The sequence below is a fragment of the Siniperca chuatsi genome, linkage group LG4 (genome assembly GCF_020085105.1).
Source record: "Siniperca chuatsi isolate FFG_IHB_CAS linkage group LG4, ASM2008510v1, whole genome shotgun sequence".
In the NCBI taxonomy this organism is placed as follows: domain Eukaryota; kingdom Metazoa; phylum Chordata; class Actinopteri; order Centrarchiformes; family Sinipercidae; genus Siniperca; species Siniperca chuatsi.
Genome location: NC_058045.1, coordinates 24,815,240 through 24,834,823, shown reverse-complemented (window position 1 = coordinate 24,834,823; position 19,584 = coordinate 24,815,240). Strand labels below are relative to the sequence as shown.

The 19,584-nt window shown below is 39.9% G+C and overlaps 1 protein-coding gene and 1 long non-coding RNA gene across 3 annotated transcripts in view; one reads left to right on the top strand and one right to left on the bottom strand.

Annotated features, from left to right (window-relative positions):
* Positions 1–4,664: 4,664 nt before the first annotated feature.
* Positions 4,665–9,024, bottom strand: LOC122874784. Of its 2 annotated transcripts, none has more exons than XR_006377677.1 (4): positions 8,900–9,024; positions 7,484–7,738; positions 5,076–5,124; positions 4,665–4,945 (listed from the first exon to the last, which is right to left on the bottom strand). It is a non-coding gene; the product is annotated as an uncharacterized LOC122874784 (long non-coding RNA). The 2 variants fall into 2 exon arrangements; XR_006377678.1 differs by having other exon boundaries at positions 7,484–7,662; positions 8,900–9,016.
* Positions 9,025–9,165: 141 nt separating this feature from the next.
* Positions 9,166–19,584, top strand: part of tead1a (TEA domain family member 1a) — a 44,000-nt gene continuing 33,581 nt past the window's right edge. The window contains exon 1 of the mRNA XM_044193122.1: positions 9,166–9,362. The gene's annotated coding sequence lies outside the window, so the exon portion shown is untranslated. The remainder of the gene's footprint in view (positions 9,363–19,584) is intronic.

Here is a 19,584-nt window from a genome sequence, read left to right as displayed (position 1 = left end):
GAGGCAGGCCTTTAATTCCTTTCGCACAAAACTCTTGCTCAGCAAAGATGGGAAATACGGTAAATAATTAAGGAATGGACACGTATTTGGACTTTATGGCCACTTCAAAGGTAGGGAGTCACGGCTTTTTTTCGTCTCTCTTGTTTACCATGCCAATCTAAATAAATAAATCTGAATGAATTATACTTTGGTACTCATGGTTTCCGTAAAATGATCTGACTGAATTGTGGAGAATCTAATCGATCTAATGATGTGTAGCATGTCCATATTGACAAAAGTTAAAACATTTGTATGCCCAATCTAAGCAGCTTAGAACTAGCTCAAGCGGATGACCCTCTGAGCTTTAAGAGGTTTTATACTTCCAAAGAACTTCTTTAAAAACCAGACCCGGCATCTAATTGAGACCTACGTTTATTTGTCAAAACGTGTAGCCACACACAGCCAGTAAACGGGACTAAGCTAACTTAGTGGTCCTATTAGCTGACTGAGCGCCAGACCCGGAGCCGGGCAAGCAGCCTCCCAGTGAACACAGCCTCTGAGACCTTCGGAGGCCAGTTTGACGACAGGGAATACAGTACCGAGGTGATGTACAGTGGCTCCGACCAGGACTCCAGGGGTGACGAAGACAGGCGATGACAGGAGAGGCGTCAAGTGGGAGAGGAGCGAGAGGGAGGTCAGGCAGAGAGGCAGCGACAGCCTGTAGAGCCAGAATATTTTTCACATCTAACTCGGTGGATTAAGGATTTATTTCGACCAAACCAGAGTTGGTGATTGTTGGAACAGTGGAAAGATTAACCAAGGCGGTTTTGGTGATTTTTATTTTGTTTCTGTCTAGTTTGAATGAAGTGTGTTTTACAATGAGTTAACAAGGCAATTAAGTTGGTCTTAGTTCGGTGAAAGAGAGAAACATGAATTCAGAAGGTGTATGGTTTTATTTTTCTGTTTGATAAGGAAAAGAGGTGTAAGAATATTTCCTTTCTTGACATTTTGTGAGTTTATTTTGTTTATTTATTAGACTAAAACAGCTAAGAGAGCTTAGTGAACCCGCGGCTCACACACAAATCCCAGCTGGAACTACCTGAGCTATACTATCAGAGTATCGCACAAGTGGTATTACAACACAGGACAGGCTGGGGCTAGCAGGTTAGCATATCTCTGCAACACAATACATAGACATTTTTGACACGACGCCATGATAAGGTTAGTTAATTTTTTGAATGTTTTCAACAGAATTTCTGGCCAAATCTTACATATTGCCCCTTTAAGCTTAAGAGTTCAAACAAAATCCATGTTTGACAAAAACATTTGAACTTAAGGTCCTAGCTTTCGGGGGCTTTTGACTGCCTCTCACGGTCTTCCTCAGCGGATGGACTGGTAAGTAGACCTTTTTGGTCTAACTATGGTTTCCATGGTAAAAAAATGAACTTTCATGCTCAAAATCTATGTTGCTTATACATTAACTAACTGATATGTTAGTTGATATGTTAATCTTACTCAATAGGACTTACTGTGGCAAAGCAGAGAAAAAAAACATTAAAGCAGAGTTAATAGATTTTTTTGGCCACTTGGAGGCAGCAGAACAACCTCTAAACACAACATTAACATATTATCGGTTTATCAGGTTGCTATGGCTAACTTGTTAGCTAACAATTGTCATTTACACATCCAGTAGGCACGGAGTAACATTATCATTTGGAGTTGTGTTTCTGGCCACCTGGTAAATGTAAGTCCAATATTCACTCAACGTTTATGTTTTGGTCTTCAGCATCTCCTGAGGGAATAATCTGACTCGTGTAGCAGCTAAATGCTCCACTATGCTCGCTAGCTAGATGCTAACATTGCCTGTCTGTCATTTGGTGTTGGGCAGGTAGCGTACAGTGGGTTTATCAGTGCTATTTCATTGAAAACAGCTGCCAGCTACAAAGTGAACCAAAACAGTAAAGTTGCAACTATGCCAAAACAATGAGCTGAAAGACAATAAAACGCTCCGTAGAGCTGAGAGGAACTGCACAGTTGGGTGACAATTTTCTGTGGGTTTGTCACTATGAGTGACCCATGTCACATTACATATGGTCATTTGAATAATTGTTAATATAAAAATATTGATTAATGCAGATTTAAAAATGAAAAATGTGTGACCTAAACAACTTTCAATGTAGCAATTGGAGGAAGCTTAGGTATTTTCATAGACATTAAGGGGAATGTGGTAATAGGAAGAAGCTTAGGAAAAAATACAGACATACAGATTGTAAGGGTAAAAGAAAGAGAAGAGAGAGCAGAATATCCCAAAAATATTTTTCGTGGAAGTCAGTACCAGTCTAATATTGGTCTATCCCAATTTGAAAACCCAGAATAAGTCACAAAACACGATTTTCACAATGCAGCAGATGATGATAAGCCCTGAGCAGCAGGCTTGTAGGACTGCATTATCTTTGTGTATCTGATGTGTACCAGGTATGCAAACTGAAGAAGGCTCAAAGAGGCAATCAGCGGGAGCTGCTTGTCATTTCAAAGGTCTTCATTATATCACTACTACTGGACTGATTGGGCTGATTTTCCTTGCTGAGATAAGATGATGTATCACATGTTTACATCTAAACACTTTAACTCACAACTCCTTTACTTACTGCCTGATATTGTCACTTTTCTTTTTTTTTTTTATAAATATTTCATCTACATTTACCACTCTAAAATCAGAAAAGCAATATTATTTGGGATGGAAGAATGTCTTAGGTCAGTTGTAGAAAATATGATATCTGCATTTCATAAAATAAAGATTCCTAAGGGAGCAATACATGAAAACATGGCCTACATGGTAAAACTGCTTCAATGTATGAAAAAAGTTCTCATTTGAGTGTTTTGCTTAGTCAGGCAGTTTCAAGGCTGTGACTTATGAAATAAGTAAAAAGCAATAAATAAATAAGCAAAAAATTAATGAACAGACTTTTGCTACTGAAAGTACACTTAAAAACAGAAGCGGTCCATATAGAAATTAACATCATAAAGCCAATGGAGTTTCCATGCTGTAAATGTACTCAACCTGTTCTTTGTATAAGAAGTTTTGCTCAAACCAAACATACACACATACATGTAAACACAGTTAACTGAAGGTTTAATTGAAACCTACACAAACTCTCCAGAATATGGTTACTAATATGTGGAAGGATGGAGGTGAGCGACAGTCACAAAGCGCAAGGTCTCAGTGTGAAAATACATTACTACTACATAACTGACTGCTGTGCTTCAGGTTTGTTTTCCTAGGATCATCTTGCACTAGAATAAATTCCATCATGTGAGTTTGATTAATATATGTGCTCAAGTGTTCATTTAATTACTCTGAGATCTGTAAATTCTCAATACTTGCTCTCATTGCCAAGAACCATGCATTTCTGCACGGATGCTTTTTTTCAGTGCTTGACTCAATCATAGGGTCTGTTCATTTAAAGACATGCTCATAAATGGCTTATTTGCCTCTTTTGAGCAGATTGTTCAGGAATTCAATATCTCCAGGTCACACTGCTTCCGATACTTACAAATTCGCACCTTCATTTCTCTAAATATCATTCAATTCTCTTCACAGCCCCCAGACACACTCCTAGACTCAATCAATGACATTACATCATCCAGAAAGGGAAAGATAGGTGACATATTCTTTATTAATGAGAGAAAATATGAGTCTTAACTCCCTTAAAGGCCAGTGGGAGAGGGATCTGAGTATAGAAATGTCAGAATCCATTTAGTCAAAGATGATGGGGGGAATATATTCATCTTCAATATGTATGAAACATACTGTTATGCAGTTTAGCATTTTCCACCAACTGCACTGGACCAAAGTTAAACTATCCCAATTCAGTTGCAAGCAGAACCAAGCCACTCTAATTCACGTGTTTTGGGATTGTCCTAAATTATCTAATTTTTGGCAATTCCTAATAGTTGATATGCTTTCCGAAACTACTGATAAATCCTTAGAACAATCAGCCTCCCTTGCTTTATTTGGTGTGGTAACACAAAATCTTATTTTAAATAACAATAAACTAAGTATTTTGTCTTTTGTCAAAATGGTGGCCAGACGACAAATGTTGATTAGATGGAAAGATTGTAATCGTCCAACATTTGCACAATGGATTAGGGATATGTTTCTTCTTTTTTAATCCACTTTGGTACTACTTTTAGCTTTTATACTTATATCCACTTGTACTTAATTTATCTTACCTGTATTATAGGGTATTATATTTTGATTTGCTTAGTACTTCTATTACTTCTATTCCCAAGTGTGCATTGATGTGATAGTGACCAGCTGTAACAAAAGAGTTTCCCCTCAGGGATCAATAAAGTATTTCTGATTCTGATTCTGATTAGGTATACTGTTAGGGGGTCAGCTGACAGGTTTACATTGATATGGCAACCTTTCCTTAGTCGTGTTGATGCTTTAGGCTCTGATAACTTTATGGCTGAGTAAAGTCTTTGTATGTATGTCATATGTATGTAACTAGGAGCATTGGAAAGATCCCTGATATGTCTTAGTGTTCACATTTTTCTGTTTCCCTCTTTTGCATGCTTCTATGCATGCCAGTATGCTAGATAAAAAAAGAAACAAAAATTCATAAAATAAAATTTTGTTCAAAAAAGTATTACTTTAATTACTTTAATTACTCATTCTCTTTCAATTTCAGATCCATCCAGTGTGGTTCGCTGCATGCATTACAATGCGTCAAGGCCAAAATTCAGTTCATTTCCATTTCTTTTTTCAGTTTGTCTACTTGTATTAATGACACACTTGTTCCCAAAATGTTCGCTCTCATCTTCTCCTTGATACAGTCTCAAACAAACAGCAGAGATGAGGGGCGTCCTTGTCGAAGTCCCTTTTTAACAAGCTTGAGTTAATGCAAAGAATGTTCCGGGGGATACGTCAGGGAACACATACATTCATGGGCTAGTTCCAGATCTGCAACATACATGCGAAGAGGATTAACAAACCCCCCGGCCCCCTCGATCATATGTGGGAGAGTGTAAAGCTCGTCCACTTTTCTGCAACGGAATACACGTTTTTACTCCTAAAATCTGAGGTTCCTCACCTGCTCCCGCTCTCTATCACCATGCCAGTATGGGTATGGTTCTGGACTCCTAGATGGTCAAGGGGAATTATTAGTCCTCTTTCTTAAAAATGAGGCACAGTTCTTGATTCCATGATACTTCAATGAAATGTGTCAACCATGACAAGTCCACCAATATCCCAAGCCTTCAGCATTTCACAGATCTGGTCCTTCTTGCTGCTGAAGAGCTTTCTGACCACACCAGTGACCTCTGACTATAAAGCACAAGACAGTGAGTTCTTCCAGCCCTGGACAGAGCTCATGTCACTCAGATTTGAGAATTTCTCAAACTGCACCCACCAACTTCAGCCACCATTTGAGGTCAGCGTTTCTCTGCTTTTCAAATTGTTTTCTAAGCCTTTTTGGAGATTTAAGTCAGACACTGATCTGTAACATTGCTGGTGTCGGCTATCTGTTAAATGTACTTTGGAAATTCAAACATACTGCATATCTCTTCTGCGTAAATGGTCTATAATGACTCTATTGAGACATGATAGAGCGTTATGGGTCTTCCCCCCAGCGAAAGACTCATCCCCCCACAATGAGCCGCAGCACGCTACAGGAAGTCATTCCTGCCTGTGGCCATCAAACTCTTTAACTCCTCCCTCTAAGTGTCAGTCTATATGACCCTAGGTCACTAAACTGGACATTGGATCATTAACATCACTGCAATACTTGAAATAATTGTGCAATATCCTCTGTTTTCAGTTTAAAATTCCTTATTTACTGATATTTATTCATACTTCTATTACTGCTGTGCAATATCCACCGTCTCATAATCATCTTAATAAGCTACGCTTAACTTGACAGTACTCATTATTGCACTATTACTTATTACTGATCTTATTACATTGTATTATACTGTACATACTTATCAACCTCTAAATCCACTTTGGTACTTAAACTTATTTTAGCAGCTGTAATGAAAGAGTTTCCCTCTGGGATCAATAAAGTATTTCTAATTCTGATTCTGATTCTGATATACTATGGATGGATCTCTGCTGCTGTCCACTTCTCACCAGTCTGACTAACCCAGAGACATTTTCTCATCAATGTCAACTTTTATTAGATGAAATATAGAATTTTACTACCTATTAACCTACAATTTGATGGCCAAGTTTGCTGGATATGTTGTAAGCTGATGAAATGAATGAAAGTTAAAAGTTTAGAAAGACTGATGATCTGAGTGTTTTTTGTGTGTGTTTTTGTTTTGCTCTGTTGCCCTGAACTGTGAGGGAAAGAAATCATGCAAACACATTTTTTATATACTGATCTGATAAAAAGTCTTCGACATCTTAAAGGTGCTCTGTGGAGTTTACATTCAGTGTGTCAACAAAATGCATGAGGTCTAAAAATGTGTTAAATGTATTTCCTTCATTATTAAAAACCTTTTTAAAGCCAGTTTTTAAAAAAAAATCTTAAGGCTGCATTGTTTACATTCATGTTTGCTGTGCCTTCGGTGTGTGAGTGTGTGTGAATGGGTAGGATTCTTTGAACTGATTAGCAGTTGGCACCTGCCATCAGTGTATGAATGTGTGTAAATGGGGTGAAAGACAGTGGTCGGAAGACTAGAAAGGTGCTATACAAGTACAGTCCATTTACCATTTACCAATTTAACTCAGCTCATATGAATCTGGTCAAACCCACGTGGAGACTCCACACCCTTATTGTTTAGATTGCTCCCCACAGACCACAAGAGGGCTCTTGCTGACATTCTGCCTCTTCAACTCAGACATACTCTACTCCGTCTATATTTTCCCCCTCTGTCATTTCAAGCACAGAAGAGACCAAAATATGAAATTATACACAGATTGAGATGGATGCACAGATTAGAAGGCTCAAGTTAAAGCAGTGTTGCTCAAAGTAGAGCTTGCTGGACAAAATCTCTCTCTCCACAAAAATATTTTTAGCACCTCAAAGAGTTTCTAGGGAGTGACAGTCAGATCTATTTGGATTTCATGGCTGTACTATTCTGACTAGATCTGAGCAGTGGTTTTCATCTTTTAATGACACACAAACCAACACCATGCGTACAGAAATCTCAGCAGGCTAATGCTGACTTGATACATTTCTAAATAATAAATGTCCACTTGCATTTTTGCCGCTTAGATTCAAGCGTTCGGCCCTCCATGAAAAAGATATAGGATCCCAGGTACAGAGAGGGTTAATAAAACATCAGAAAACCAGGTGAGGTCAGATTCGAGGTCAGACTGTTGACCTTAAGATCACCAAGCTGAATGTTTTACTAGCCTGTTCTGTGTTTGCATGGCTCTGAGTCTGAGAATGAGACACACGTGCCAAAGATGTCACAGAAACACACTCTGTACAATCCACATGTGAGTCAGCTGTGTGTGAGTATGTTTGTATGCATCTGTGAGAATTTTACTTACACACAAACACAGACACGCTGCCATGTGGAATGCTAGTCTGCTGGCTGGCCTGGCCTGGCTGTGGTGTCGGGTTGCAGTAGGTGTTTCAGGCTGTGACCCTGGCATATCTGTGTTTGTTTTATGTCACAGCCCCTCCCTCTGGGGAGATGACAGTCCAGCAGTGCCCGAGGGGATGAAACCTGAGATCGGCAGAGCAGAGTAGTAAACAACAACTCCTTTACGAGGCAGAGGTGGATGCCTGCCGCATTCAAAGATCTGAGAGAGAAACAAAGATTTTCTGGTCAGGGCAGTGGCTACAAAAAGTGGGGTCCCCAGCAGCCCCGGGGATCCTTCCAGGCAGTCGGGGGGGGGGGGGGACGACATCTAGAGGACGATTTAGATAGCTGACAGCCTGCATTATTCCTGCACGCATTCCTACTGATAGCCCATAAATGCAAAAGAGAGCCAACGGAAAGCAACATTAGCATTAGCCCTTGATATGTTACGTTAGCTTAAATGTTGGCGTGTTAGCCTGCCTGTGTCGTGGTTTGTCCCTCCGCTGTTTTGTTGCTGATTCTTGACTAATTTTCTATCACATATTTCCTTCTATGAACCGTTAGCTAATGTTGCTGGCAGAGACATAACGGAACTGAAACATAAAATGCTGCTTATTAGTTTAACAGGTCAAGCAGCCTAGCAATGTGTAGCAAGTCAAGCACCAACAGTTGTACTTTGTTCTGACAAAGCTATAAAAGGCAGTCCCTACAACTATCACGTTTCTATTTGTGTATGGAGGCTGCATGTATGCTGGGACATAATCAGGATGTGAATCAGTTAAGCTGTATTATTTAGGAGATATTGACAATTTTCTGTTAAAGGGGGTTTTTGTTTCAGAATGATCCAAATGCAAATGTGACATTTCTTAATTAAGGTACAATATTTTGTTGTATATGTTAACTTTTGTGGAGCAGCAGCCAGTGTGACCGCAGTAAACTGAAAATAACACATCATGGGATAATGATAAATACTAAATACGAAATTATAGGCTATTATGACAGTAGCACAAGTAGTGAACAGTCATTAAGTCAGTGAACTCCTCAGTATGTCGGATGCACAACAATATCAAGTTTGCTAACATTGGCCACCATAAGCTACTGGTCATACCAGACCAAGCAAGGCCATATTGGTTCGTTCGTTTTATTGCTTATGAATGAAACTTTCCATTTGTAAGAAAAAGGAGGTTTTTTTTCTTCTTTATAAAGTCACATAGTTTCTCTAAAGTGTTTAAAATGGCCTTTTAATTATTTAAAATTCAACTTTCTAATTTTATTTTTGTGGACTAAGTGGTGGACTTTGTCATAAATTGTATTTGATGTGGCGTAAAAAGTTTTAAATTTAACGCGCACAAAGATGTTGTCACTGTATTTTTTAGCTGACCTTATTTGATTGGTTGTCAGCTGAGCAGAGCAGACTGTGTTTTCATCTCGATTCATTCTCCTCCTTCACTGAATCGAGTTTGGACGCTCCACTCTTTTCTTTTGTTGTTGAACGCAGCCCATACGGTCCGGCCCCTTCCCCTTCCCCCTCGCTCTCTTTTTTTTCCACCCATCCTCCCATCTCTCACTCACTCTATTTCATCTATCCAGGGTGACGCCAGTCCCTCTCACCCCGCCCCGTTCAACTCAGTCCACTGCGTTCATTTCATTCCTGCTCCCATTCCGCGCATATTTCGCATCCTTGGAGAGACGCTGCGCATTTTACGCACTCAGCGCGCCCGATCCTTCATTAATCCAAAACCGAGAGGAGACTCTGGACTTGGCGGAGTGCTTCCCGATGCTGTAGCGACTCCGATCCGTGGAAAAGTGTGGGAATTAATCCATAAAGAGGCGTATGAATCGAGGTAAGTTCCCAAGGAGGAGTCCCCCCCCCCCTCAGCCTGTAGCCTGCGCGTCTGAAAGCCCCCGGACGTTTTGCTTGTTTCTAAAACCCTGAAGTGGTCACTGAAGCTGAAATTACAACAATTTCGGCGACATCGCGAGCGAAATCGACACTCTCAGACCCCTTCTAGATTTTAAACAAGTCTAACAAGCTCATCAACGCTCTGCCGTGTGAGCCTCAAAGCGAGGGATGCCGCTTTCACTACAGTTTTATCCCCCTTTCTCCCGACACCAAAAAAAACCCACTTCTTTCTCTCGTATACTAAAATACATACTGTAGGATATCACCCCATCAGAGCTAGGTTCGTGAATTGACCTACATGTAACGCGGAAAGGATGGAAACATTTCGCTGTTGCGCTGGGAGGCAGCTTAACAAAGCTGGGAGTGAATGGGGGACTTGTTGCATCGGCGGGGTTTTCGCTTTTCCTCCACTGGCAGGCCCCAGTCACAGGAACAGGCCATAAGCTGATAACATGCACACAGTCAGTGTTTACCCAGTGGACAGAGCACATTATATGCTCAATGAGAACACGATCACACGAGCTGCTCTGGATGTGTTAACGCATTTACTCCTCCTCTCCATCTTAAAGAAAAACGATTAATATTGAGGCCTTAACACTCATTTTTATGAGCCTAATTTGAGTTTTTCTACCTTTCACCAGGCTGACTCATCTTTCACTGTGTGCATCCACGTTTTACATCATATACAGTGTGTAGACTGAACAGATGTAAGCTGTGAGAAGTGAGGGAAATTGAATGCGTTTTTGATTGATGATTTAAATTTGTCATTTGGGTTTCTCTCTAATTATTCCAGTTCAACCACCATTTAATTTTACATTTCACATCAAATCTGTTTTAAGTGTCTGTGGTAGGTGGTGGTAATTTTGTTAGAGACCTTTATAGCTTTTTAAATCTCCAATCAGTTTCATCAGCCTATAATATCTCCATATGGGCTTTAAGTTGCGTTGTGTATTTCCTTTTAAATATTGATTAAAGGACTGCTCTTGTCCTTTTATAGCAAGAGATCTGTGGCAATGCAGGCCAAACCACAATGTAATTATTGGAGAAAATTTCAGCCTGTAGCATGAAACATAGTAGCTGCATAACTTCTGTAACAGTAATCCGTCAGATGAGGGGAGGGCTATGTCCCATAAAAGGCTTCTTTTTATCACACTGATGTGGCTGAATGAAATTGTCAAATACAGTTTATGGAGATAAATGTTTTGTTTTGTCAGTGAGAAGATGCCGTACACCCAGTGACATTATTACAGTCATAGTGAGTTTATGACTTTGGCAAAATTTAAATTTGTTAAGGCTGCAACTAACGATTGTTGTCATTATCGATAGATTATCGATAAATAGTTTTTTCTTTAAAATGTCAGTAAATTATGTTATTATACTATCATTTCTCAGAGCCCAAAGCAATGTCCACTAATATCTTGTTTTGTTCGATCAACAGTCCAGAACTCATACGTATTAGAGCTGCAATAGTTGTCAACTATTAAATTAATCGCCAACTATTTTGATAATCGATTAATCAGTTTGAGTCATTTTTTTAAAGAAAAAAAGTCAAAATTCAAAACAAGACATTTGAGGACGTCGTCTTGGGCTTTGGGAAACACTGATGGACATTTTTCACCATTTTCTGACATTTTATACACCAAACAAGTAATCGATTAATGGAGAAAATAATCGACAGATAAATCAACAGTGAAAATAATCGTTAGTTGCAGCCCTAATACACATTCACTTTACAGTGGTGTAAAACACAGAAGCTGTACAGCTTCTCAAATGTGTGGCCGTTTTTGCTTGAAAAATGCCTGAAACAATGAATCAATGACCAATATAGTTGCTGATTAGTTGTCTGTTGATCAACTAACCGATTTCACCTGTCCCACAGTTACAAAACAGAAAGTGTGTGAGATAGAGTTTACATTAAACTGTCTTTAAAATGTCAGGAAAGCAAAACAGAAAAAAATATCAAATTGTTTTATGTAAGGTATTTTAAGTGCTTTATTACATGTCTGACATTACAGAGGTATATGTGTGTTTATTTAGTTTGTAGCGTTTTGGTCCATCTGTGGTAGCTGGCAACGGTGTAACATATTGCTAAATGTGAAGTAGTGATGCTCTACACCAACAACAGTATCTATGATGTTGTCATTTCTCTTGAAAATGTGAAAGTGTGTTTTTCATTTTTAAGCCTTGAAAAAGTGTTAATCTTGATTTGGGAGCAAAATGCACTTTTTAATCTCTCTTTTTGCTCCTTTTAAAGTGTTTAAAAATGATAAATCAGGCAGTCCTGAAAGTGTAACAGAAGAAGGAGATGCATTTGTGTGTGTGTGTGTGTGTGTGTGTGTGTGTGTCATTGTCTTTGCTGTGTCTAGGCCTTCGAGTGTACAAAGCTTTGTCAGTCACCCTGGGCAAACAGCCTCCAGTCGTCCCTCCACTTTCCTCCCCTCTTCCCTCTCCCCTGTGCCTCTCCCTCTCCAGTCCGTTGACATCTGTTTTGAGTGCTCCGTGCACCTGTAGAGACCGGGGAAGTGTGTGTGTGTGTGTGAGATAGAGAGAGAGAGAGGGGAGGAGGACGAAGGGAGGCGCAGAATGCAAATCCAGGCGTTTGTTCTGGGCCTAAGCAACACAGACTGACTGACTAACGACCATTTGGTGTGTGTGTGTACGTGCACGTGTGCACACACATTTGTGTGTGTGTGTGTTCGCGCACATTTGTGTGTGTGTGTTTGCCTCTTGCTGTCCAGGCCAGGCAGGCCTATTGTTGCGGCAGCAACAGGCGTCGGTGATGAGGACGCACCATATGGCCTGTGTGCTTTAGTCACAACCGCTGTGTACGTGCACATGTTTGTGTCTGTGTTCATGTACTTTGCCAGTGCTGTAACAATATGGAGGAGTTGTGAGCGGCCGCCTGCTCGCTGCCTTCCTCCTTGTTTCATTTGTCGTCTCATTTCTAGACAGGAGGACAAAATCCGGCACACAGATTTTTATGGAGTCGGGATTAGGAGGAGTAATCTTTCTGGCATGAAATGATGTCTTGTGACGTCCAAATGTAGTCCCACTCTTCATTTATATACAAATGATTTAGTTATTTTATCAGATTCAGTTGAGAGTTTTACTCGGTGCGGATTGTTAGTTTGGATGAATCAACAGGTGATACAGTGAATCCTGGAAATGAAGGGATGCTTCTGGCTGTGTTGTTGTTGTTGGAGTTACTGAGGTGAAAATTGGAGAATTTTCTCTTTTTAAAAAAACACAATTATCTTTTAAATCCAATTAAAATCAACTCCTGCAGTGTCCCCCGCAGTCCTGTTTTGATTTCCCTTTTTCTTTTTTTACACTTCTCGGACTATAACAGCGTTTCATTTAATTTTTGCCCGCAAATGTGGTGGTTTTCTGCATGTTGTGCTCACCAGAAAGTGACAGGGTTTTGCATGTAGCAAGATGAATCAGGATAAATTCGGTCTCTGTGTTTTTAAAAACTCTGAGTGTAAACGAACCCTGAGCTTGTATGTAATGAAATTTAGGGAGCGGAGCCGGTTTATTAGAGCAACAATGCTGAGTGGGTGGGGGGCAGGGGCAATGGGGGTAGGTGGGCAAAGGGAGGGTGGGTTTTGGGGTGTGGGGTGAGGTGGAGGGGGGCAGGCTTTGTTTAGGGGATGGGGGAACAATAGGCAGCCTCCTGGGTGGGGTGGGGTGGGGTAGGGGAGGGTTGTGGGTGTGCAGAGGCGCAGGGGGGGAGCTGGTTTCTGGCTGCAGGAGGCTGTGGAGCCTGTGCTGGCTTGTCTGACTGCCCGTCTCTCCTCTCCTTGTCTTCGTCTCTCAGTCAGTCTGTCTCTCTCGCTCATGTCCACACTAATGCAAATACACCTCAAAATGCATCTTTTTCTTTGTATACATCTGGGCTGTATGATACTCTCAGCATATTTTGCCGACGATAAGAATGGTATTACCATACAGGTGATTCTGCAACATATGGTAAGATAGTCCTCTGTGATATATCATGGTGTGTGTAAGTGAAGAAAAAAACATAACCCAGCCTTGTTCTGCTTTTATTCTCTGCATTATACAGATTTTTCAGTCACACAAAGTTTTATAAAAGCTGAGATGAAACAGTGTTTTTAACAAACGCAGCAACAATTATACACTTTGCATCGTTCAAATGCTAAACAGCCATAAACTGGCACAAAGCTGAACTGTCAGAAAGTAGAACAGTTCAGGCAGAAAATTTGTGCAGTAAAAAAAAAAAAAAATGAGACAGATTGCAATGTTGGTCCCAGTATATCAGTAAAGTATCACATCCTTCCTTAATCCACACCAACTTTTCCAATACCAAACATAATAGTGTGTATAAATTACAAAACTGCAGTAGTCTTGACAGGAGAAGCAGAACTTTTTTAAAACACTGATCTGTTTACCAGCATCGCAACCTCGAACAAACATGGCTGACACACAGTGTCAAAAAGACAGCTTTCTGTTGCCTTCAAATCTTTCTCACATCTTTTTTTGTATTTAACATTAGCAGATACGCAGTACAGCTGCTGTTGTTATATCCTTCTGTTTCTCTGTCAGGCGGCTGAAGGATCATAAAGCACCTCGAGTTAGTATTGGTCTAGCTCAAATCACTTGTTTTATACTATATATATATTTTCGTTCATTGATTTCTGTTTTTAGGGAATTTCTCAAAAAAAAAAAAAAACTAAATGTAAAGGAGCAGATTGAATTTGATTTGGTATCCCAGCTCACCCAAACGTTGTTGTTTCCTGTTGCAAGAAGGCGTTGACCACTGTACAGTAAAAGAAAGTCCGAATGCGAGTGCAGGAAATCTACTAGGAAATGAAAATTGAATTACAGAGTGGTTGCTTTCTTTTTCTTTGCTGTGGAATTTTTAAAACCTGATTGAAGCCAGATTTTTGTATCACTGCTGTATTAAAATCTATACTGAATCAGTTTTTTGATGTTCAAAATAAACATCAGTCAATTCCCACAATTCTTTGTAAAATGTAATAACTTGAAAAATGAACTCAATGGATCCTTTATGTGGCTGTCTACCAACGGAAATACAGAGAGAGTTGGAGGAAACAGAGCTTTACCCTGAAAACAGTGGAGTATATATACACCTGCCAAGTTTAGCCATTCTATTCAACCACAATGCTTACCAGATCATGGTGATAATATAAACCATGTTTTACCAACCTGCAATAAACTAAAAAAAAAAAAGGAAGAGATTTAAGTGTCTTTCTGTGGATGATACACCTTTTTAGAAACAGCTTCTACAAACCGGGACTGTCGACAGAAAACACATTAACAGCATTTTCAGGTTTATCTACGTTAGCACGGACGTGATCTCAGTCCAGGGTTTTAGCACCAAGCAGATACGTGGATGAGTATCTAACCCTTCATGGGAAATCTCAATCAACCTCGTGTTTCCTGACTTCAGCAGGAAGTGAGCTGGAAGTCTAGATTTCAGCTACTCCTTGCTTACTTTCCCGGTTGGAGGAATAGACATGATAAACACAATGCAGAGCAGGACAACAGCTCATGACCTCAGTTTTTTGTCAGTGATTACTCACTGTTGTTTGTTCTGTAGTTCTCTGATAACATGTTCACACTCAGTGAGGAGAGTGAGGCATTATTCAGAAATAGCTAATGGCCAAGTTGAAACCAAATAAGTTTTCACTGAATGAAGAATTAAACAGCTTCTGTTTCCAAGAGCCTGAAACAGTTTATGGTAATTTTTGTGACACTGATTTGCCTTTTTGTTCTTTAGATGCTATTACTAACTGACAGAATAAAGTACTTCATACATCTTCCATTGGAGTCAGTTGTACATATTAAATGTTGAATCGTTCATAAGTAATTAAACACACACTCGCTCAATCGAATACACCCAGAGGTTTTCCTGCTACAGCCTTTTTTGTCTGTATGTATGACGTGTAGCAGCTAGCTATTTAGCTTATGCTTAGCTAATGTTAGCAAACTTTAGCTAGATATTTTTGTGTAACTGACATTACTGAGCTAATTTGCTGCCTTAATGACTCTTCTTTACCTCTGCTACAGTTATATGTTACATGTTTTACCGTTCACCATCTAACTGTCACTTGTGGCTACTGTTTAGCAAAAGTTACATTATTTCGTTTTAAGTTTAGATTTGCAGCGCAAACAAATCTATTTCTTTGAGGTTTTATCAGTGTGAGAATTCATTTTCAGCGTTAAAGCCAATTTGTGGAGGTTGTTCATGTGCTGCTGGAAATCTCTGACACCCAACACTCGAGAGTTGACTGCACAGCACAACTCTTGTCACACACACCATTTTATTTTTGTAACTTTATCTTGGTGTTCAGCCAAATACAACAAACAAGAGCTCTTCTCGAACACGTGTGGAACACTGCGTACGCAGATCCCCAATTAGTAGTATGTATAGAAGTGCGTGCACGTCCGCTGCTCACGTCTGTACCGAAGTATGATCAAAGCTTTAACCCCTTGGCCACCAGGGCACCACAGCCATCATTTTTATTGTTAAGAATAAAATTACAGTACAGTAATTGCTAAGATCCGGGAAGTTAGTCAAATAAATTTGGAAGAGAAAACAAAGGCGGATGGTAAAATTATTACCCAACCATGGTAAACGTTTATCACAGTTCATAACTGATAGAAAGGATGGCCAAGATTTCCTTTAATGCTCCAGTCTGGTAGATTTTTAAATCAGTACACACTTTCAACTGTAAATCTTTGCTTCTGAAAGAGAGATATAATAAACACACACAGTCTTTTTGGGTGGAGCACCCTTTTTATTCATTTTATTACCCCACTGTCTATTGATCTGCTTGTAGAAGTACATGTTAACGACCTCTGAAGCCCATGTTGCGTTGGTCTGCTCTATTCAGGTCTGTGATGAAGCTTAGTTAGCGACACAGTTTTGTAGACAGAGGAATATAAAAGTGCGCAAATGAAGCCAGTTCTGTCCTTAAATAACTTACTGCACACCAGCATGGTTATGGGATGCACAGCCGCCGCACTCTCTGCCTCCTAACCTGCAGCAGTCTAAATAAAGCTGTACCCAAGTTTTAATGGACCATGGATGGAAAACACAGTTCAGGGGCTAATTCATTTTGTGTGTGTGTGTGTATGTGTGTGTGTGAGCAGTGGAGATGAGAGCAGAGCATCTGTTAGCTGTAGAGGATGTAATTGTGGCGGAGCGATAGATAGATGGAGTTCACTGTACTCTTTTCACATTCATGCTTCCATACAATGTTCCTTTACTAGGTGTGGAATAAGACTCATACATGAACGTACACACACACACACACACACACACATAAAAACACACATGTGGTTTCTGTCTCGGCACAATGCTCCCAAGCTCACACTTATTAAATGGTGTTGGTATTGCTGCAACCTCCCCAAGCCTCTCTACTGGTGTAGGATATTGTCATCCGTGTGTGTGTGTGTGTGTGTGTGTATGTCGGTGTGTATGTCGGTGTGACAGCAACCCCCCCCAGGAAGAGGCCGGATAATGGCTCGGTCTGACTCAGCAAAAACTGGTGGAAGAAGAAAAATAACAGAGGGACGGAGAACAGAGAAAAGAGCTGCTTTTACCATCACGTTTCCAGGAGGAAATAAGCACTTCACTGTATCAGTGTGCAATCTGTGACCAATTACTGTGTGTGCATAAATGGTAATGCTTCTGTGAGAAGAGTTGGTGAAATAATGAGGAGTGCATGCTGTGAATCACAGCCTCTTCACCACTCATAAAGCAAGTCTCTCTCACTTTCTCTGTCTTTCTCAAGTGTGTATTAGCGCAGCGGAAGAATAAAAGAAGCTTTGCTGGTTTCGTTTCACTGATTCCGCTTTTTCATTCAGCCTAATGAATATCTGTCTTTGTTTTTTAAACATGAAATCGGGTCAGAACTAATCAAACCAACTCGAGACTTCCATAAAGGTGATTATTTTTTCCCCGGCATTATGCAAGATGAATTTATCAGTAATGGATAAACTGAAATCGTGACCATCTGAACTATAAAGAGTGAATGCAGAGACTTGCGTCAGCGCCAAGACAAAAATCACGAGCCGTGGCGTACAGAACTAAAGTCTGCATTAGAAATGGATGCACAAGAGGTCAGTTCAGTCTGCATGGAAAGTATTTGTACAATCTGACGGATCATATAGATAATCCATGACAAACACCATTTTGAATATAGGTGCCATTAGAAATTAAAGTTGTCCTGTTGATTGTTTTTCAGTTCTCAGTATCTGATGCAGTATGCATATCGTGCTTCATGGTTGTTTGAGGCGTTAGAGAGATTGGAGCAGCACTCATCCACAGTTCAGGCAAAATACAGCTGAAACTAAATGCTGTTTTGGAGTCCAGCTGGTGACAATTGTCACATGGTTGATGGTTGTGTACCCTTGTGAAAGCATTTCTTCTTCTTTTTCTGCTTGTTGACATATGGTTACATATAGACCTGCACACTTCTTACCAAATAGCGTCGTGTGTGTGTGGATTAAAAGCAGATACCAGTATATACACTGGGAATGCACCTAGAATGCACTGAGGATGCATTACTTAAGCCACAATCAGGTGGTCAAGGACATGTGTCTTCGTGTGACCTCGTGTGTAGTTCACCCTTCCTGACCCCACTGAAGAATGGCCTTATTGACTCCAGTGTGTGTAAAGCACAACAAATCTCCCAAACACAGTTGGATGCAGTTGATTGGCTGATGCCAAACAAGTTGCATAAAGTTTTGAAGCCGGCCCTCCTCTCTAGCTGTATGGCTGAGTGCTAATGTGAGACTTTTTTTTATTTTAATGTGTTTACCACAGATACAATCAATTGGGAGAAAGCATAAAAACTGATCACAAGTGATCATTTCAAACGCATTTGAGATGCTGTGTGTCACAATCTGGATGGTTCTGAATTAGGTTGGGTCCTTTTGAATCCACTGCTGAATTGCAGTTCTTCTAATGGCTGATAGATAAGGGCGACTGTGGCTTAGTGGGTCGTCCACCAATTGGAGGGTCGGTGGTTCGATCCCCCAGCCCACATGTCGAAGTGTCCTTGGGCACTGAACCCCAAATTGCTGTTCATCAGTGTGTGAATGTGATATGTAGTTGAAGTGCTTTGAGTAGTCGGAACTATATAAGTACAGTCCATTTACCATTACCATTTAGATACTGGCTCTAAGAAAACTGTATTCAATTTAATATAGTCTGAAAAAACCCTCAGTGTTTAAACTTGGAAAATACTTAACAAATGAATGTTTTCCACAATACGGTAAACTCTTGGTAGTTAATTTTATTTCTCCTGATGTGTGTCTTGGTAGCAATTTTTAAAGGCAAAGTTTTTGACCACTAGTAGTGCTATGGTGCAATGATTTTGTTGCACATTTTGTTGACTTGCACAATGCAATAAACATTACTGCTGTTAGTGTCACGGTATTCCGCTGATCCACAGTGAGTGACTGTTATGCACAAAGAATTGTAGCAATGTGCCAACAATGGCAGGGAAGAAGACTGCTAGCAAACATGGATGTAATCAATGCACATCTTTTAAGATAAAGTAAATTCACTAAACACATTAGTCAGGCCTCGAAGAATGAATGAATGTAAACATAACTTTGTTTGTTTACAAGAAAACTCCACAATATAGCCCAACCGAGGTCGGAGGTTGGAGGTCTATACTTATCTCAGTATTTGGGATTTCGAAAAATCTGCCAACAATATATCGGCTAATAGTAATTTTTTAACATGAACAATAATAAATCAACAATTTATTTTTTTAAGAATTGTGATCAAGACGTTTTATAATGTAAAAATCAACGTGTCAGTGCTCTCTGGTGGACAAACTATGTAATGATGATTGTTTTTAAATTACCTTAAGCCTAGTTTGGCATTTCTGTACTGCAATATCTTACTTATTGGCCGACACATACACAAATACAGATAAATCTTTAATAAGCTGATATCGGCCGATATACTGGCCTGAAACTGCTCTCCAAGACACGTTAAGACTTAAACTATATTTATACATTAACTGAAATGGTTATGTCACAGTTGCTATATCCATGTTTTGTTTCGTTTTTTTAACTTTGCGATTTGGATGTGAGATAACAGCAACATGTCATCCATCACGTGTTTGAGATGAAAATTGTTCAAAAACTGAACGTGTTGG